General features: G+C 38.1%; 1 protein-coding gene and 1 pseudogene across 5 annotated transcripts in view; one reads left to right on the forward strand and one right to left on the reverse strand.

Moving 5' to 3' along the window:
• WDR70 (WD repeat domain 70) overlaps nt 1-21,986 on the forward strand; it is a 516,692-nt gene that overhangs the window by 171,798 nt on the left and 322,908 nt on the right. The window lies entirely within an intron of this gene.
• Nucleotides 4,307-4,824, reverse strand: LOC143646196 (actin-related protein 2/3 complex subunit 3 pseudogene; annotated as a pseudogene).

Genomic DNA, 21,986 nt, shown 5'->3' on the forward strand with positions numbered 1-21,986 from the left:
AATCCTATTTTGTAAAAGCAGCCATTTCTTCTAATCCCTATTCAGCACTGCATGTTTGAAACTTTAATTAGATCATCTCCCTGGAGGCGAATGGTTGTTAAGTTGGGTTAGGTGGAGACATGTCTCTACCCATTCCAGGTGGGTCTTGGTTACTTTACTGGAATCCTATAAAAGAAGAAACATTTTGGAGAAAGCTGGAGATTCAGAGAGAATAGAGAATGACATAGCCACGAGAAAGCCACAACAGTGAATGCTGCAGAACCATGAAGCAGAGTCCAACAACCAGTGACTTTTGGAAATAGAAAAGGAAGATGCCTCCTGGGAAGCTGGAGAGGAAGCTAGCAGATGACACTGTGTTTGCCATGTACCCTTCCAGCTGAGAAACCTTGACCGTGTTCTCCATGTGGCTTTCCACTTAAGTGAGAAACCCTGAACTTCATTGGCCTTCTTGAGTCAAGGTATCTTTCCCTGGATGCCTTGAATTGGACATTTCCATAGACTTACTTTAATTGGAACATTTTCATGCCCTAAAAACTATTAACTTACAACTTATTAAAATCCCCTTTTTAAAAGCCATTCCATTTCTGGTGTATTGCATTTTGGCAACTAGCAAACTAGAACACAGTCCTACTAAGTTTTTAAAAAATTTTTATTCTAGTAAAATATATATAAACCTAAAATTTTCCTCTTTAGCCACATTCAAATATATAATTTAGTGATGTTAATTACATTCACAATGTTGTGATACCATGACCAACATCTATTACCAAAACTTTTCCTTTATGGCAAACAGAAATTCTGGGCCAAATAAATATTTATTTCCCATCCTCTCCCCAACCTAGCCCTGGCAATCTGTTAGTTTCTGACTTTGTGAACTTGCTTATTCTAATTATTTTGTCAGTGAGATCATAGAATATTTGTTTTTTTGTGTCTGGCTTATTTTACTCAACAGGATGTCTTCAGGTTATCCATGCCAAATGTATTAGAGCAGCATTCCTTTTTCTCAGCTGACTAATAATGCATTTAATTTAGTACATAGCATTTTGTTTATCCATTCATCTGTTGATGGACGTTTGGGTTGCTTCCATCTCTTGGCGGTTGTGAATAGTGCCCCTATGAACATTGGTGTCCAATTGTCTGTTTGAGTCCCAGCTTTTAATTTTCTTGAATTTATACCAAGAAGTGGGATTGCCAGGTCATATGATAATTCCATATTTAACATTCTGTGGAACCAACCAAACTGTCTTTCACAAGGGTTTCACCGTTTTGCATTCCCACCAGCAATGATCTAGTGTTCATATTTCTTCACATCCTCTCCAACACTTATTTTTAAATTAATTATTTATTTATTGTGCTGTATGGGGGGGGTCACAGTTCATTCTTTTTCCATATGAGTGTCCCATTATTGCAACGCCATTTGTTGAATTTTGTTTGTTTGTTTTGTTAGGGTTTTTTTTGCTTGTTTTTTTGTCAGGGTGGGGTGGGGAGTGCATGGACCAGGAATTGAACCTGGCTTTCCCACGTGGCAGGGGTGAATTCTACCACTGAACTACCCTTGCACCTCCCTATTTTATGTGTTTTTAATAGTAGCCATTCTAGGAGTGTGAAATGGTATCTCATTGTGGTTTTGATTTGCATTTCCCTAATGGCAAATGATGTTGAGCATCTTTTCATGTGCTTTATGGTTATTTGTATATCTTCCTTGGAGAAGTGTCTATTCAGGTCATTTGCCATTATTAAGTTGGGTTCTTTTTGTTATTGACTTAAAGCATTTTTTAATATATATACTGGATATTAAACCCATACCAGATATATGGTTTCCAGATATTTTTTTCCCACTGTGTATAGGTTCTTTTACTTTCATGATGAACTCTTTGATGCATGACACTTTGAAATTTTGTTGAGGTCCCATTTATCTATTTTTTTTAAATTTTATTTTATCACTTGAACTGTGGATATAAAGTAAAAAAAAAAAAAACACTAAGATTTTGAAGAGTTTTCCCTACATTTTCTTCTAGTACTTTTAGTCCTGGTTCTTTTTCTTTTTAAGAAAATGTTTTTTAAATTGTAAAATATAACATATATACAAAGCAAAGAAATAAAAAAAAGCAATAATTTTCAAAACATACTTCAACAAGTAGTTGTGGAACAGATCCCAGAGTTTGTCATGGGCTACTATCTCATATTTTTCTTTTAGCTGCTTCAAAACACTGTAGACTAAAAGAAATATTAATATAGTGATTTAAGAGTCATATTCATTTGTTAAATTCCGTTTTCTCTGTTATACCTCCTCCTTCTACTTTAATACGTTTCCCAGTTTATGGGGATCTTTGGGAAATTCCCATTCTGACTTTTCAATGTTGAGAAGGGATATCCACACTAAAGGATATGTATTTAGATCTTAGATCCATTTTATATAAGATGTGAGGTAGCGGTCACCCTTCATTCTATACAAATGCAGATGCAGTTTCCCAGCACCATTTGTTGAAGAGACTATTCTTTTCTAATTGAGTGGTCTTTGCCCCCTTGTCAAATCAGTTGGTCATAAATGTGACTGTTGAATTCTCAACACTGAATTCAATTCCGTTGCTCTATATCTCTGTCCTTTTGCCAGTACAGTGCTGTTTTGATTATTGTGGTTTTGTAACAAGTTTCAGTATTGGGAAATATGAGTCCTCCAACTTTGTTTTTATTTTTCAAGATGTCTTTGGCTTTTTGGGGCCCTACCCTTCCATATACATTGAATGATTGGCTTTTCCATTTCTGCAAAGAAGGTTGTTGGGATTGGGATTGCATTGACCCTATAAATTGCTTTGGGTAGAATTGACATTTTAACAGTGTTTAGGATGTCCTTTCATTTATTTAGGTCTTTTTTAAAATTTCTTTCAACAATGTTTTATAGTTTTCCATGTATAAGTCCTTTACCTCTTTAAGTTAGTTCCTCTATATTTAATTCTTTTAATTGCTGTTGTAAATGGAGTTTTTTTCCTTGATTTTCTCTTCAGATTGCTTGTTATTAGTTTATAGAAACAACTGATGTTTGTATGTTGATCTTATATGCACCCACTTTGCCTAAATCATTTATAAGCTCTTGTAGCTTTGTTGTGGGCTTTTCAGGATTTTCTATAAATAGAATCGTGTAATCTGCAAATAGGGAAAGTTTTATTTCTTCCTTTCCAATTTGGATGGCTTTTATTTCTTTTTCTTCCCTAATTGCTCTGGATAAATCATCCAGTACAATGTTGAATAATAGTGGTGCCTGGGCATTCTTGTCTTCTTCCTGATCTTAGAGGGAAAGCTTTCAGTTTCCCACTGTTGAGTATGATGCCAATTTTCAGTATTTCATATATGTCCTTTATCACATGGAGGAAGTTTTCTTCTATTACCTGTTTTATGTTTTTATTAATTTTTTAAAACAAGATGAGGTGTTGAACTTTGTCAAATTTTTCCACTTCAATTGAGATGACTATGTTTTTTCCCCTTCATTGTTTTAATGTTATATATTATGTTAATTGATTTTCTTATGTTGAACCACCTTTGCACACTTGGGGGTAAATCACACTTGATCATGGGGTATAATTCTTTTAATATGCTGTTGGGTTTGGTTTGCAAGTATTATGTGGGTTTTGATATTTACATTCAGAGGGATATTAGTCTGTAGTTTTCTTTTCTTATGGTTTTCTGTATCCGGCTTTGGTGTGAGCATGATATTGGCTTTATATAGTAAATGAAGGAGTTTTCCCTCCTTTTCAGTTTTTTGGAAGAGCTTCAACAGGACTGATGTTAATTCTTGGAATGTTTGGTAAAATTCATTAGTGAAGCCATCTAGTTCTTTAAAGAGTTTTAATTATTGACTCAATCTCTTTACTTGTTATTGGTCTGTTGACATCTTTCATTTTTCTCTTGAGTCAGTGTAGTAATTTGTATGTTTGTAGAAATTTGCTGATTTCATCTAACTTGTTTTATTTTTTGGTAGAGAATTGTCCAAAGTATCTACTTAAATTCTTTTTTTATTTCTGTGTTTTGTAGTAATGTTGCCCCCTTGTTTTTTTTTTTAATGTTAGAAATTTCTTTATTAATACTTATTAAGCACCAGCTTAATTTGAAAAAAAAAATTCAAATCGCCCTTCCACAATCTACTACCATTTCCAAATGGTACCAAATTCTTGGTAAAGAAATTTTCAAGTAAAGATGTGCTCTCTTCTCTTTTCCGTATAAAACTTTATGAAATAAAGGCAAAGAACTGTGCACATCTTGTTGTGAAACACTGCCTGTGGCTGTGATGGCGTCACTCCCCAGTCTTCCTTTACTGTTTGGGTCCTGAAAGACTCTTGTTCATGAACAACAGTCTTCACAAAACAAGTCCACCACTTGCTAGGTTTATCATTCTGAGGGTCAGAAACTTCTCACAAAGCTTCAGTCTTGTCTCGGTAGTCCCTCATCACTTCATCTTCCTGTTTGTTTGTGGTTTAGCGTAAATTGCATTAAGTGGAAAACGAGGCTCTCCAGGAATGGGAAAATTAGTGATTCCCAGTGTATATATTTTTTTCTCTCCTTGGCTTTTGGAATTACACTTTTGGAGTTTCCTTAGACATTTAGACATGTAGAGCATTATATATTTCAAGGTCTTCTGGCTTTATCCTTAATTTCATAGTTTTTGAAGAAAACATTGGCTTTGAAATAATACATGACCTCACCCACAATATCTGGATCTTTTGTCTTTCTAGGGGTGGGTCCTTTGAACTGACTTCTGATAGGTAACAGTGCCATGTTTCCAATGAGTCTGGCATCAGGGTCCATGAGAGAAGAGTGGTAAACCGACATCTAGGTGGTGCCCCGGTTTGGACCCTGAGGAAGATTGATGCTCGTTTTGTTTTGTTTTTTGAAAAATTTTAAACTTTTTTTATTGTATAATATGACATATATACAAAGCAGAGAAATAAAAAAAGCTGTAGTTTTGAAAGCACTCTTCAACAAGTGGTTACAGGATAGATCCCAGAGTTTGTCATTTACTACCATACAATCCTCTCATATTTGTCCTTCTAGCTGCTCCAGAATATAGGAGGCTAGAGGGCTTAAATACTTTTTTATCATCACAATCGACTCGTTCCTTTTTTTTTTGGTGAACAATAACATATATACAAAAAAGCTATAAATTTCAAAGCACAGCACCACAGTTAGTTGTAGAACATATTTCAGACTTTGATATGGGTTACCATTTCACAATTTTAGGTTTTTACTTGTAGCTGCTCTGCAATACTGGAGACTGAAAGAGATATCAGTTTAATGATTTAGCATTCATATTCATTTGTTAAGTCCTATCTTCTATGTATAATTCCACCATTAACTTTGATTTTTCTATACCTCTCTTTGAGGTTATTTGGGCTATGGCAATTCTAAGTTTTTGCTATTGGAAGGGCCTGTCACTAATATGGTGTAGGGAGATAGAACTGAACTATCTGATGTTCAAGAGAGGCTGGGCTAGGTTTCAGGACTTATCTGGACCAGGGACCCTTCTGAAGGTTGTAGGTTTATGGCAAGTTACTCTAGTGCCTGGAACCCTTGTGGAATCTTATATATATTACAGTAGGTGTTCTTTAGGATTGGCTGGAATAGTCTTGGTTGGATGCCCCTTTGTTTTTGATTTAGTTATTAGCATCCTTTCTGTTTTTGTCATTTTAGCTAAAGGCTTGTTGACTTTATTGTTCTTTTTAAAAAACCAACTTTTGGTCTTCTTGGTCCTCTCTATTATTTTTTGATTCTTTATTTCATTTACCTATGCCATAATATTTGTTATTTCCTTCTTTATGTTTGCTTTTTGTTTGTTTTTCTTTTTCTAGTTCCTCCAGGTATGAGTAGAGGTCTCATACCTGGAGGTATTTGAAAGTTTTTTTGAAAGTTTTTTCTTCTTTTTTTATTAATTAAAGAAAAAAAAGAAATTAACCCAACATTTAGAAATCATTCCATTCTACATACGCAATCAGTAATTCCTAATATCATCACATACATGCATGATCATCATTTCTTAGTACATTTGCATCGATTTAGAAGAAGAACTCGCAAAACAACAGAAAAAGATATAGAATGTTAATATAGAGACAAAAAAAATAATAGTAAAAAAAAAAAGACAAACAAACAGACAGACAAAAAAAACACCTATACCTCAGATGCAGCTTCATTCAGTGTTTTAACATGATTACTTTGCAATTAGGTATTATTGTGCTGTCCATTTTTGAGTTTTTGTATCTAGTCCTGTTGCACAGTCTGTATCCCTTCAGCTCCAATCACCCATTATCTTACCCTGTTTCTAACTCCTGCTGGACTCTGTTACGAATGGCATATTCCAAGTTTATTCTCGAATGTCGGTTCACATCAGTGGGACCATACAGTATTTGTCCTTTAGTTTTTGGCTAGACTCACTCAGCATAATGTTCCCTAGGTCCATCCATGTTATTACATGCTTCATAAGTTTATCCTGTCTTAAAGCTGCATAATATTCCATCGTATGTATATACCACAGTTTGTTAAGCCACTCGTCTGTTGATGGACATTTTGGCTGTTTCCATCTCTTTGCAATTGTAAATAATGCTGCTATAAACATTGGTGTGCGAATGTCCGTTTGTGTCTTTGCCCTTAAGTCCTTTGAGTAGATACCCAGCAATGGTATTGCTGGGTCGTATGGCAATTCTATATTCAGCTTTTTGAGGAACCACCAAACTGCCTTCCATAGTGGTTGCACCATTTGACATTCCCACCAACAGTGGATAAGTGTGCCTCTTTCTCCGCATCCTCTCCAGCACTTGTCATTTTCTGTTTTGTTGATAATGGCCATTCTGGTGGGTGTGAGATGATATCTCATTGTGGTTTTGATTTGCATTTCTCTAATGGCCAGGGACATTGAGCATCTCTTCATGTGCCTTTTGGCCATTTGTATTTCCTCTTCTGATAGGTGTCTGTTCAAGTCTTTTTCCCATTTTGTAATTGGGTTGGCTGTCTTTTTGTTGTTGAGTTGAACAATCTCTTTATAAATTCTGGATACTAGACCTTTATCTGATATGTCATTTCCAAATATTGTCTCCCATTGTGTAGGCTGTCTTTCTACTTTCTTGATGAAGTTCTTTGATGCACAGAAGTGTTTAATTTTGAGGAGCTCCCATTTATTTATTTCCTTCTTCAGTGCTCTTGCTTTAGGTTTAAGGTTCATAAAACCGCCTCCAATTGTAAGTTTCATAAGATATCTCCCTACATTTTCCTCTAACTGTTTTATGGTCTTAGACCTAATGTTTAGATCTTTGATCCATTTTGAGTTAACTTTTGTATAGGGTGTGAGATACGGGTCCTCTTTCATTCTTTTGCATATGGATATCCAGTTCTCTAGGCACCATTTATTGAAGAGACTGTTCTGTCCCAGGTGAGTTGGCTTGACTGCCTTATCAAAGATCAAATGTCCATAGATGAGAGGGTCTATATCTGAGCACTCTATTCGATTCCATTGATCGATATATCTATCTTTATGCCAATACCATGCTGTTTTGACCACTGTGGCTTCATAATATGCCTTAAAGTCAGGCAGCGCGAGATCTCCAGCTTCGTTTTTTTTCCTCAAGATGTATTTAGCAATTCGGGGCACCCTGCCCTTCCAGATAAATTTGCTTATTGGTTTTTCTATTTCTGAAAAATAAGTTGTTGGGATTTTGATTGGTATTGCATTGAATCTGTAAATCAATTTAGGTAGGATTGACATCTTAACTATATTTAGTCTTCCAATCCATGAACACGGTATGCCCTTCCATCTATTTAGGTCTTCTGTGATTTCTTTTAACAGTTTTTTGTAGTTTTCTTTATATAGGTTTTTTGTCTCTTTAGTTAAATTTATTCCTAGGTATTTTAGTCTTTTAGTTGCAATTGGTAATGGGATTCGTTTCTTGATTTCCCCCTCATCTTGTTCATTACTAGGGTATAGAAATGCTACAGATCTTTGAATGTTGATCTTGTAACCTGCTACTTTGCTGTACTCATTTATTAGCTCTAGTAGTTTTGTTGTGGATTTTTCCGGGTTTTCGACGTATAGTATCATATCGTCTGCAAACAGTGACAGTTTTACTTCTTCCTTTCCAATTTTGATGCCTTGTATTTCTTTTTCTTGTCTAATTGCTCTGGCTAGAACCTCCAACACAATGTTGAATAATAGTGGTGATAGTGGACATCCTTGTCTTGTTCCTGACCTTAGGGGGAAAGTTTTCAATTTTTCCCCATTGAGGATGATATTAGCTGTGGGTTTTTCATATATTCCCTCTATCATTTTAAGGAAGTTCCCTTGTATTCCTATCTTTTGAAGAGTTTTCAACAGGAAAGGATGTTGAATCTTGTCGAATGCCTTCTCTGCATCAATTGAGATGATCATGTGATTTTTCTGCTTTGATTTGTTGATGTGGTGTATTACATTAATTGATTTTCTTATGTTGAACCATCCTTGCATACCTGGGATGAATCCTACTTGGTCATGATGTATAATTCTTTTAATGTGTTGTTGGATACGATTTGCTAGAATTTTATTGAGGATTTTTGCATCTATGTTCATTAGAGAGATTTTGATCTGTAGTTTTCTTTTTTTGTAATATCTTTGCCTGGTTTTGGTATGAGAGTGATGTTGGCTTCATAGAATGAATTAGGTAGTTTTCCCTCCACTTCGATTTTTTTGAAGAGTTTGAGGAGAGTTGGTACTAATTCTTTCTGGAATGTTTGATAGAATTCACATGTGAAGCCGTCTGGTCCTGGACTTTTCTTTTTAGGAAGCTTTTGAATGACTGATTCAATTTCTTTACTTGTGATTGGTTTGTTGAGGTCATCTATGTCTTCTTTTTTTTTTTTTTTCCATAATACATCACGTGCCCAGAGACACATTTATTTACAGGGTGTGTCCCTGTGACCTCGAGATAATTATCTCACCTTGCTCAGCCTCTCTCACCTGGCCAAGCAGCAGCATCATTGCCATCACCACTAAATCCTCGTGACAATGTGATGGGACAACTCTAAGTCCCAGCACAGGGCACTATGCACCCCTGACTGCTGGGCAACTGCCTTCTCCGAGGCCAAGGGGCCATTACTGCATCTGAGTTCTCCAAGCTTTCGCTGCTTGTGGTCACACACTCTCGCAGCACGTTCGCCCAAACCCCGTTTTCTGTGTACAAACATGGCTGCTTCACTCCTCTTTTCCTTTCTATTTCGGTAATGAGGCCATGGTTTGCGATGGCAGATCATCTGGTTAGTTTGATTTTCTTTGTTTTCCTTTTAAAAATGAATTCACCGATTTTTTTTTTCCACTTTGCTCCTCCGAGTTTGAAAATGGCACAGATGAAAGCTTTGTCTGCCGCAAGAATCCTACAGCTGCCCTTTGGGTCCCCCATACGCCATCGGTGTGCCTACCCAGGAGCCTTATTTCTGCTCCAGAGGCATGTATTTCCCCTAGTGACCCCACTGGGGTCTGCCTCGTGTCACAGGACCCTCCGGAGCTGCTCCACCAACATCCACCCTGGCGTTTTGTTTTCTTTTGTTTTAATTGCAAAGCCTTTAATGGCCATGCTTGCATTTTTTTTTTTTTTTATTAACGGAAAGAAAGAAAAAAAAGAAATTAACACAACATTTAGAAATCATACCATTCTACATATGCACTCAGTAATTCTTAACATCATCACATAGATGCATGATCATCGTTTCTTAGTACATTTGCATCGGTTTAGAGGAACTAGCAACACAACAGAAAAAGATATAGAATGTTAATATAGAGAAAAGAAATAAAAGTAGTAATAATAGTAAAAAACAACAACAACAAAAAACCCTATAGCTCAGATGCAGCTTCATTCAGTGTTTTAACATGATTACTTTACAATTAGGTATTATTGTGCTGTCCATTTTTGAGTTTTTGTATCAAGTTCTGTTGCACAGTCTGTATCCCTTCCGCTCCAATTACCCATTATCTTACCCTGTTTCTAACTCCTGCTGGACTCTGTTACCAGTGACATATTTCAGGTTTATTCTCGAATGTCCATTCACATCAGTGGGACCATACAGTATTTGTCCTTTAGTTTTTGGCTGGACTCACTCAGCATAATATTCTCTAGGTCGATCCATGTTATTACATGCTTCATAAGTTTATCTTGTCTTAAAGCTGCATAATATTCCATCGTATGTATATATCACAGTTTATTTAGCCATTCTTCTTTGATGGACATTTTGGCTGTTTCCATCTCTTTGCAATTGTAAATAATGCTGCTATAAACATTGGTGTGCAAATGTCCGTTTGTGTCTTTGCCCTTAAGTCCTTTGAGTAGATACCTAGCAATGATATTGCTGGGTCATATGGCAATTCTATATTCAGCTTTTTGAGGAACTGCCAAACTGCCATCCACAGTGGTTGCACCATTTGACATTCCCACCAACAGTGGATAAGTGTGCCTCTTTCTCCGCATGCTCTCCAGCCCTTGTCATTTTCTGTTTTGTTGATAATGGCCATTCTGGTGGGTGTGAGATGATATCTCATTGTGGTTTTGATTTGCATTTCTCTAATGGCCAGGGGCATTGAGCATTTCTTCATGTGCCTCTTGGCCATCCGTATTTCCTCTTCTGGTAGGTGTCTGTTCAAGTCTTTTTCCCATTTTGTAATTGGGTTGGCTGTCTTTTTGTTGTTGAGTTGAACAATCTCTTTATAAATTCTGGATACTAGACCTTTATCTGATATGTCATTTCCAAATATTATCTCCCATTGTGTAGGCTGTCTTTCTACTTTCTTGATGAAGTTTTTTGATGCACAAAAGTGTTTAATTTTGAGGAGCTCCCATTTATTTTTTTCTTTCTTCAGTGCTCTTGCTTTAGGTTTAAGGTCCATAAAACCACCTCCAGTTGTAAGATTCATAAGATATCTCCCTACATTTTCCTCTAACTGTTTTATGGTCTTAGACCTAATGTTTAGATCTTTTATCCATTTTGAGTTAACTTTTGTATAAGGTGTGAGATGCAGGTCTTCTTTCATTCTTTTACATATGGATATCCAGTTCTCTAGGCACCATTTATTGAAGAGACTGTTCTGTCCCAGGTGAGTTGGCTTGACTGCCTTATCGAAGATCACATGTCCATAGATGAGAGGGTCTATATCTGAGCACTCTATTCGATTCCATTGGTCGATATATCTATCTTCATGCCAATACCATGCTGTTTTGACCACTGTGGCTTCATAATATGCCTTAAAGTCCGGCATCGCGAGACCTCCAGCTTTGTTTTTTTCCCTCAAGATGTTTTTAGCAATTCGGGGCACCCTGCCCTTCCAGATAAATTTGCTTATTGGTTTTTCTATTTCTGAAAAATAAGTTGTTGGGATTTTAATTGGTATTGCATTGAATCTGTAGACCAGTTTAGGTAGGATTGACATCTTAATTATATTGAGTCTTCCAATCCATGAACACGGTATGCCCTTCCATCTGTTTAGGTCTTCTGTGATTTCTTTTAACAGTTTTTTGTAGTTTTCTTTATATAGGTTTTTTGTCTCTTTGGTTAAATTTATTCCTAGGTATTTAATCCTTTAGTTGTGATTGTAAGTGGGATTCGTTTCTTGATTTCCCCCTCAGCTTGTTCATTACTAGTATATAGAAAAGCTTCAGATCTTTGAATGTTGATCTTGTAACATGCTACTTTGCTGTACTCATTTATTAGCTCTATTAGTTTTGTTGTGGATTTTTCCGGATTTTCGACGTATACTATCATATCGTCTGCAAACAGTGATAGTTTTACTTCTTCCTTTCCAATTTTGATGCCTTGTATTTCTTTTTCTTGTCTAATTGCTCTGGCTAGAACTTCCAACATGATGTTGAATAACAGTGGTGATAGTGGACATCCTTGTCTTGTTCCTGACCTTAGGGGGAAAGTTTTCAATTTTTCCCCATTGAGGATGATATTAGCTGTGGGTTTTTTATATATTCCCTCTATCATTTTAAGGAAGTTCCCTTGTATTCCTATCTTTTGAAGAGTTTTCAACAGGAAAGGATGTTGAATCTTGTCGAATGCCTTCTCTGCATCAATTGAGATGATCATGTGATTTTTCTGCTTTGATTTGTTGATGTGGTGTATTAATTAATTGATTTTCTTATGTTGAACCATCCTTGCATACCTGGGATGAATCCTACTTGGTCATGATGTATAATTCTTTTAATGTGTTGTTGGATACGATTTGCTAGAATTTTATTGAGGATTTTTGCATCTATGTTCATTAGAGAGATTTTGATCTGTAGTTTTCTTTTTTTGTAATATCTTTGCCTGGTTTTGGTATGAGGATGATGTTGGCTTCATAGAATGAATTAGGTAGTTTTCCCTCTACTTCGATTATTTTGAAGATTTTGAGGAGAGTTGGTACTAATTCCTTCTGGAATGTTTGATAGAATTCAAATGTGAAGCCATCTGGTCCTGGTCTTTTCTTTTTAGGGAGCTTTTGAATGACTAACTCAATCTCTTTACTTGTGATTGGTTTGTTGAGGTCATCTGTTTCTTCTTGAGTCAAAGTTGGTTTATCATGTCTTTCCAGGAACCCGTCCATTTCCTCTAAATTGTTGTATTTATTAGCGTAAAGTTGTTCCTAGTATCCTGTTATTACCTCCTTTATTTCTGTGAGGTCAGTAGTTCTGTCTCCTCTTCTATTTCTAATCTTATTTATTTGCATCCTCTCTCTTCTTCTTTTTGTCAATCTTGCTAAGGGCCCATCAATCTTATTGATTTTCTCATAGAACCAACTTCTGGCCATACTGATTTTCTCTATTGTTTTCATGTTTTCAATTTCATTTATTTCTGCTCTAATCTTTGTTATTTCTTTCCTTTTGTTTGCTTTGGGATTAGTTTGCTGTTCTTTCTCCAGTTCTTCCAAGTGGACAGTTAATTCCTGGATTTTTGCCTTTTCTTCTTTTCTGATATAGGCATTTAGGGCAATAAATTTCCCTCTTAGCACTGCCTTTGCTGCGTCCCATAAGTTTTGATATGTTGTGTTTTCATTTTCATTTGCCTCGAGGTATTTGCTAATTTCTCTAGCAATTTCTTCTTTGACCCACTCGTTGTTTAGGAGTGTGTTGTTGAGCCTCCACGTATTTGTTAATTTTCTGGCACTCCGCCTATTATTGATTTCCAACTTCATTCCTTTATGATCCGAGAAAGTGTTGTGTATGATTTCTCTCTTTTTAAATTTGTTAAGACTTGCTTTGTGACCCAGCATATGGTCTATCTTTGAGAATGATCCATGAGCACTTGAGAAAATGGTGTATCCTGCTGTTGTGGGATGTAATGTCCTATAAATGTGTGTTAAGTGTAGCTCATTTATAGTAATATTCAGATTCTCTATTTCTTTATTGATCCTCTGTCTAGATGTTCTGTCCATTGATGAGAGTGGTGAATTGAAGTCTCCAACTATTATGGTATATGAGTCTATTTCCCTTTTCAGTGTTTGCAGTGTATTCCTCACGTATTTTGGGGCATTCTGGTTTGGTGCGTAAATATTTATGATTGTTATGTCTTCTTGTTTAATTGTTCCTTTTATTATTATATAGTGTCCTTCTTTGTCTCTTTTAACTGTTTTACATTTGAAGTCTAATTTGTTGGATATTAGTATAGCCAATCCTGCTCTTTTCTGGTTGTTATTTGCATGAAATATCTTTTCCCAACCTTTCACTTTCAACCTATGTTTATCTTTGGGTCTAAGATGTGTTTCCTGTAGACAGCATATAGAAGGATCCTGTTTTTTAATCCATTCTGCCAATCTATATCTTTTGATTGGGGAATTCAGTCCATTGACATTTAGTGTTATTACTGTTTGGATAATATTTTCCTCTACCATTTTGCCTTTTGTATTATATATATCATATCTGACTTTCCTTCTTTCTACACTCTTCTCCATACCTCTCTCTTCTGTCTTTTTGTATCTGACTCTAGTGCTCCCTTTAGTATTTCTTGCAGAGCTGGTCTCTTGGTCACAAATTCTCTCAGTGACTTTTTGTCTGAGAATGTTTTAATTTCCCCCTCATTTCTGAAGGACAATTTTGCTGGATATAGGTGTCTTGGTTGGCAGTTTTTCTCTTTTAGTAATTTAAATATATCATCCCACTGTCTTCTAGCTTCCATGGTTTCTGCTGAGAAATCTACACATAGTCTTATTGGGTTTCCCTTGTATGTGATGGATTGTTTTTCTCTTGCTGCTTTCAAGATCCTCTCTTTCTCTTTGACCTCTGACATTCTAACTAGTAAGTGTCTTGGAGAATGCCTATTTGGGTCTATTCTCTTTGGGGTGCACAGCACTTCTTGGATCTGTAATTTTATGTCTTTCATAAGAGTTGGGAAATTTTCAGTGATCATTTCTTCCATTAGTTTTTCTCCTCCTTTTCCCTTCTCTTCTCCTTCTGGGACACCCAGAACACGTATATTTGTGCGGTTCAAATTGTCCTTCAGTTCCCTGATCCCCTGTTCAAATTTTTCCATTCTTTTACCGATAGTTTCTGTTTCTTTTTGAAATTCAGCTGTTCCATCCTCCAAATCACTTATTCTATCTTCTGTCTCTTTAATCTATCATTGTATGTATCCATTGTTTTTTCCATCTTTTCTACTTTATCCTTCACTTCCATAAGTTCTGTGTTTGTTTTTTCAGTTTTTGTATTTCTTCTTTTTGTTGATCCCATGTCTTCTTCATGTCCTCCCTCAATTTATCGATTTCGTTTTTCAAGAGGTTTTCCATTTCTGTTCGTATATTCAGCATTAGTTGTCTCAGCTCCTGTATCTCATTTGAACTATTGGTTTGTTCTTTTGACTGGGCCATATTTTCAATTTTCTGAGCGTGATCCATTATCTTCTGCTGGCGTCTGGGCATTTAGTCAGAGTTCCCTGGGTGTTGGACCCAACAGGTTGTAAGATTTTTCTGTGAAATCTCTGGGTTCTGTTTTTCTTATCCTTCCCAGTAGGTGGCGCTCGTGGCACACGTTTGTCTGCGGGTCCCACCAGTAAAAGGTGCTGTAGGTCCTTTAACTTTGGAAACTCTCAACCTGGGGGAGGTTCACCAGCCAAAACGGCTTGGAAGAGTGCCAGCCAGCCCGGGGTCCGAACACGGGGAGGGTTGCCGGCCGCCGCATCCCGGGAGAGAGCCCGTCCGAATCTCCTAGTCGTTTTTTTCTTTTTTACTGAGTGCATTGAGAGCAATAAATTTCCCTCCTAGAGGTGCCTATGCTGCATCCCTTATTTTTTGATAAGCTGCTCTTGTTTTCATTCGCCTCACAGTTTTTCCTAATTTCCCTTCTTATTTCTTATTTTAACCATTGGTTGTTTACATAAGTTGTTTAAATCTTCCCATATAGTGAATTTTCTGGTTCTTTCTCTGTTATTGATTTCTAGCTTCTTTCCATTGTGGTCTGAGAAGTTAAATTGTTTGGTTTCATTTTTTTTTTTAATTTATTGAGACTTTTTAAAAATTTTAATGTAGGGTCTCTTCTGTTGTTTTAGTCAGGATTCTCAAGAGAAACTGAACCAACAGGAAATATCTGCAAATATGAGATTTGTCTCATGCAACCATGGAAATGGAAGAGTCCAATATCCATAAGGTAGGCTGTGAGGCTGGCAGCTCCAGGGAAGGGTCTGGATGAATGAACTCCCAAGAGAGACTCACTGGCTGAAGATGCAGTCAAAAAATCTCTTTTCTCCCTTAAAAGTCTTCAACTGATTGGTGTATGTCATTGGTTGGAGACATGCTTTAGTTGATCCCAGATGTAACCAGTCACAGTTGCAGTCTGATGATTTAACATGCCAGCCTTCCAGTTTATCAGTCAGCCACAAAATATCCTTGCAGCAATGGTCAGGCCAGTGCTTGCCTGACCAGATAACTAGGCATCATCATTTGGCCAAATTGACCCCATTACACCTGGAGAATGATTTGCATGTACTTGAATAGAATGTATATTCTGTTGTTATTGGAAAAGTGTTCTATATATGTCTGTTAGATCTGGTTGGTTTCGAGTGTTGTTCAAGTCTTCTATTTTGTTATTGAGCTTCTGTCTGGATGTTCTATCCATTATTGAAAGTGGTGTATTGAAGTCTTTATTACTGTAGAACTATCTCTTTCTCCCATAAACTCTGGCAGTATTTCCTTCATACATTTTTGGTCTCTCCTTTTAAGGTCATATATACTTATAATTGTTATATCTTCTTGTTGAGTTGACTCCTTTGCCAATATATAGTGAACTATTTTGTCTTTTTATCTATTTTTGAGTTAAGGTATATTTTATCCGTTATTAGAATAACTACCCCAGCACTCTTTTGGATTTGAATAGTATGTTCCCCCCCCCCAATTCTTTCACTTTCAGCCTATTTGTGTCTTTGAATTTAAGAGGTGAGTCTTTGTAACTAGTCTATAGTAGGGTCGTGCTTTTTTATCCATTCTTTCAGCCTGTTCCTTTTGGCTAGAGAATTTAATCCATTTACATTTAAATCAATTACTGATAATGTATCACTTTCTTCTGCCATTTAAGTATGTGGTCTTTGTAAGTGTTGTAGCATTTTTGTCCTCAATTCTTCCATTAATTCCTATTTTCATATTTATTTGTTTTTTTTTGCATTGTACCATTTCTTTCCATAAGTATTTTTTGTTTAATTTCTTTGTGTTACCAGGGGGTGAAAATTTATCCCCCTAAATTTTTAATAATTATGTTTCACTTTATTTTAACTTCAATGGCATTAATATGCACTGTTCCTATACCTCTCTATTCTGCCATATTTTTGATGTATTTATTACAAATTATATCTTTATACATTATATGCCTCCCCAAATCAGAGTTATCATTACTTTTTCTGCATCTGCATTTTGATACTGTTAGAAGTGAAAAGTGGAATTGCGTACCAAAAAATACAATATAGTAGTACTGGTATTTATGATTACCCGTGTGGTTACCTTTACCAGAGACCTGTATTTCTGTATGCTGCTACAGTCCACTGTATAGTGTCCTTTCTTTTCAGTCTGAAGAACTATCTTTAGCACTGCTTGTAGAGCAGGCTTGTCTTGATGAACTCCTACAACTTTTGTTATCTGGGAATGCCTTAATCTTCCCCTCATTAAAAAAAATTTGTTAGAGAAGTTGTAAGTTTACAAAAATATCATGCATAAAATACATAAAATGCGGAAGTTCCCATAAATTAACACGTTGCATTAGTGTGTGTATTTGTTATAATACTTGAAAGAACATATTATAATTGTACTGTTAACTGTAGTCCATCATTTACAGTAGGGTTTACTGTGTTATACAGTCCTTTTTTAAGCTTTTTATTCTAACAGCATATGTTCAACCTAAAATTTCCTCTTTTAACCACATTCAAATGGATAATTCAGTTCTGTTAATTACATTCACAAGATTTCTATTAATATCACTACCATCCATTTACAGTCAATCCAAATGGAAACTGTACAGTTTAAACATTAACTCCCCATTCCCTACCACCAACCCATCCCTGGTAACCTATATTCTAATTTCTGAGTCTATGACTTTGCTTATTGTAATTATATCAGTAAGATCATAAAATATTTGTCCTTTTGTTTCTAGTTATTTCACTCTGCATGATGTCTTGAAGGTTCATATATGTTGTTGCATGAACCAAAACTTCATTCTTTTTACTGCTGAGTAATTCATTATATACTTAAACCACATTTTATTTATCCATTCATCAGTTGATGGACATTTGGGATGCTTCCATCTTTTGATGGTTGTGAATAGTGTTGCTGTGAACATCACTATCCAAATATCTCTTGGAGTCCATGCGTTCAATTCTTCGGATACATACTTAGTAGAGGGATTGCTGGGTTGTATACTTAGTCTATTGAGGAACTGCCCTCCTGTTTTCCTCAGTGGTTGCACCATCTTTCTTATAGTCTTGCCAGCATTTAATCATGTTCCTATTTTTCTGCATTCTCTCCAACACTTGTAGTTTTCTGTTTTTTTTTTTTAATTTTGGCCTTTCTAGTGGGTGCGAAGTGGTATCTCATGATTTTGATTTTGCACTTCCCTAGTAGCTAGTGATCTTGAGTATCTTTTCATGTGCTTTTTAGCCATTTGTATATCCTGTTGAGAGAAATGTCTATTCAAGTATTTTGCCCATTTTAAAATTAGGTTATTTTTCTTTTTATTGTTGAGTTGTAGGATTTCTTTATATATTCTGGATGTTAAACCCTTATTTGATGGATGATTTCCAAACATTTTCTATCATTGAGTCGTTGTCTTTTCACTTTCTTTTCCTCCTCTTGAAGTCTTGATTAGTTCTGTTTGTTTGAATGCAGAATTTTCCTCTCAGCTCCTATGATTTGCTTAAATTCTCTCCCTCACATTGTGCCCCCTTTTTATTTCATTTTTTCAGTTCTGGGACCCATCTTGTCTTAAATCAGTTCAGTTCCCTTCCCCATCCATTATGTAACTAACAAACTGACCTAATCTGTCATGGTTGATTAAACTTCACCCACCCTGGCGAATTGGAGAGCCCCACCTGCCTATTCCTAACAGTCTCCGAAGCATACCAAATGTTTAACTACAGAAGTATAACCACAAAACACATTGTTCTTTTGTTTTTTATTTTTCTTGGTTTCATTCAGCTTGACTGCCCCTCAGGCTGTTCCTCTCAAGCTCTCTAATAAAGCTTGCCTTGATCCATTGAGGTTTGTCCATTTCTTCTTTTCATGCATTCTCCTCTACTCTCCTTCACTTTCCTTTCATATTGGTGCTAAAACCCAGGAGGAGGCTAAGGCAGGGACCCCCAGCCCCTGACTCCTTCCCTCTCCATTCTAACCCTTCCTTCCTTTTCTTTCATTTTCATACCTGGCTCCACAGGACCTGAGTGACCCTCGGAGCTCAATGGCTGCCAGAAAGTTTACCCTCTCTTAGGAGAGCACGGCTTTTGCAGTCCCATTGACACATGAGCAGTGCAAGGACCCCAGTGGTTCTTTATTGGCTCTCTTGGCAAACCCCAAGAGCAATCTTTATCCCTCTGATCTTGCATTAAAACCTCTGAATCAGGGGACCCTTGCCATTTCATTCCACCATCAACTGATTAAAATCGCCCCCTCAGACATTGCTGGTGGGTGAGTCTCCCCCCTTTACTCTCTCCCCACAGAGGCACCCTATGGGCTCTTCTCTCTCTCTCTGTCCCAACATGGACCCCGGGGGTCACCTCGGCTGGCCGGAGTAGGGGACGCCCTCCCCACCCAATGAGGATTCCATTCCAGCCTCTCACCAGATACAGGATGTCCTGCCTGGTGTTGAAGGCCCCAGCCTTTTGGCCTCTCAGAGTTAGCTTTCTTTCCTAACTCTCCCTCAAAATGGGGACCGGGACCGCCATCCAAGCAGACTCACCTCTAGTCTGTATCATAAGAAATCTAAGAACATTAGGTTTAACGCCTGATTTAAAGCCCACGTAACTCTCTGACTGTACCCAGACCTGACCATTGTACAATTTAGACAATCAACATCGATGGCCAGAATTTGGAACTTTTAACCCTGTCATTCTAAACAAACTAGACACCTTCCTCCATCGAAATGGCAAGTGATCTGAGGTACCGTATCTCCAGGCCTTATCTCCAGGCCTTTTTCTATCTCCGTCCCTATGTAAATCATGCTCTCCTCTCCAACTATTCCTGGCTGATACCCTTGCTGCCACACCAGGAAAATACTCCCTCAACCCTACCCCTGCCTTCATCAACCCAGACCCTGCTGATGACCCCTCTCCATACTGACCCCCACCCCAAAACCCTAACCCGCCCCTTCCTATACCCCCACTGGATACCCCCATTGAACCACCAGCTTCATCACCCCAGGCAGCCATGCCCTCCCCTCCTTACACATGCTCCAGATGTGCTTCAGGCCAAAACCAACTTACCACATATTTCCCCTCTGAGAGGTGGCGGGAGTGGAGGGGCCAGTTTGGGTTCATTTCCCCCTCTCAGTGGTAGATATGTCTCAAATTGAGGAAAAATTAGGCTCCTTCTCTGAGAATCCTACCAAATATCGTGAAGAATTTGTCCACCTTACTCAGGCTTACCTCCTTACATGGTCAGATCTTTATTACATCCTCACATCCACCTTAACCCCGGATGAACGGAGCCATATTTTACAGTCCACCCAAGAATACGCAGACCACCTTCATGGAGAAAATAGAGACCTTAACACAGTTGCAGATCTGGCACTCCCCACCAGTGACCCAGATTGGACATGCCAACCCGGGGACCCCAGAATTCAAAATAAGGACCACATGATAGCCTGCTTATTTGAAGGATGCTCAAGAACACCCATACCCAAGTAAATTATGAAAAAATCCAGGAAATTACCCAAAAACCTGAAAAAAGCCCTTCCCTCTTTATGGCCAGACTAACCGAGGCTTTAACAAAATACACTGATCTGGACCTCAGCATACCAGAAGCCCCCCTATTCTTACATGTACAATTTATCAGCCAAACTGCCCCCAACATCTGAAGAAAGCTTCAGAAGCCTGAACAAGGCCCACAGACTCCACAACAGGAACTTCCCAATGTGGCCTTCTGGGTGTTGAACAACCAGAACGAGGAGGCAAGGAGGGAAAGATCAGGACCAATACCAGCTCTTAGCCATGGCCCAACACAGTCCTCAACATGGCCCCACACCCAGGCTTCCCATCTCCCCAGAATAAAAAAACACAGGCCCACCTGGGGTCTGCTTCTGCTGTGGCAACCAAGCAAAAGCTGCCCAAACCCTAAACTTCCCTCTGAGCCGTGACCCAGTTGTGTACAAGGGGAAGACTGGAAAGTGGAGTGTCCTCAGGAGCGGACACCCTGACCCTAGGGTCTCCCACTTAAAGAACCAAAAAGCTCCTTTTCGCAGTTACTGGAATGAGGGAGCCTGGATTCCACTGCCCTTGCCACTGAGCGTGACAATCCCGGGCAGGCCAGGGTAGTAGGGATGGTGGCTGGCCATATCATTTCCTTCAGGGTTGACACTGGGGCAACTCCCTCTCTCCTGAGTACGTGGAAGGGACCCACAATAAAAGGAGTACCAGAAACTGTTACCTATTCCCACAAAACTGCTTCCCTCCTCTGCTCCTTTGGGGCCCTCACATTCACTCACTTATTCATTATCATCCCCACATGCCCAGTCCTTTTAGGAAGAGATATCCTCCATAAGCTTCGAGCCTCCTTTCATATCCCACCCCTATGCTAAACTGCCATCTTTTTACTCTGAACAGCAGAACCGGGACAACAATCCCAGGCAGACCCCATGAAGCTCCTCAACCTGCCTGACCCCCATATCAATCCTGCCATTTGGGTCACAGACCATCCTCAAATTTCTTCTCATCATTCCTCCATCCTTATTAAGCTCCAGAACATCAATTTGTAATCAGAAACCCCCACTCCAAACCTTATGGCCCTAACAAAGTTACAGCCCCTTACAGCCATGGCCCTTGGACACTCCATCTCCTTCTATCACACCAGAAAACATAAAACACCAAGAAATAGGTAAATTCCTCCCAGTTTGCAGTGTTAATTTGCTCCCCTGCCTGGCCTACATGTCTGGACTCTTCTGGGTATGCGGCTTAAATGCCTTCCTGTGTTTCCCCACCAACTGGATGGGAACATGCACACTGGCCTTTCTATCACCCCAAATAAACCTAATTCCCCCTGACACCCCTATTCCCACAAACCTGGGCCAATCCCCCCCCCCCTCCAAATCATAGGAGCCATCCAGTTAATCCCTCTACTAGCCATGCTTGGTGTCCTCTCTGGAGTAAGGATGGAAACAGCAGCACTAGGTGTGTCGTTACACAACTTTACCATCCTGTCACAACAACTGGCTTCAAGCCTCCAGGAAATATCAAAACAGCTTATAGCTCTACAGGACCAAGTAGACTCCTTAGCTGCAGTAGTCTTACAAAACAGGTGTGGGCTCACCCTCTTAACAACTGCACATGAA

The sequence above is a fragment of the Tamandua tetradactyla genome, chromosome 9 (genome assembly GCF_023851605.1).
Source record: "Tamandua tetradactyla isolate mTamTet1 chromosome 9, mTamTet1.pri, whole genome shotgun sequence".
Lineage (NCBI taxonomy): Eukaryota > Metazoa > Chordata > Mammalia > Pilosa > Myrmecophagidae > Tamandua > Tamandua tetradactyla.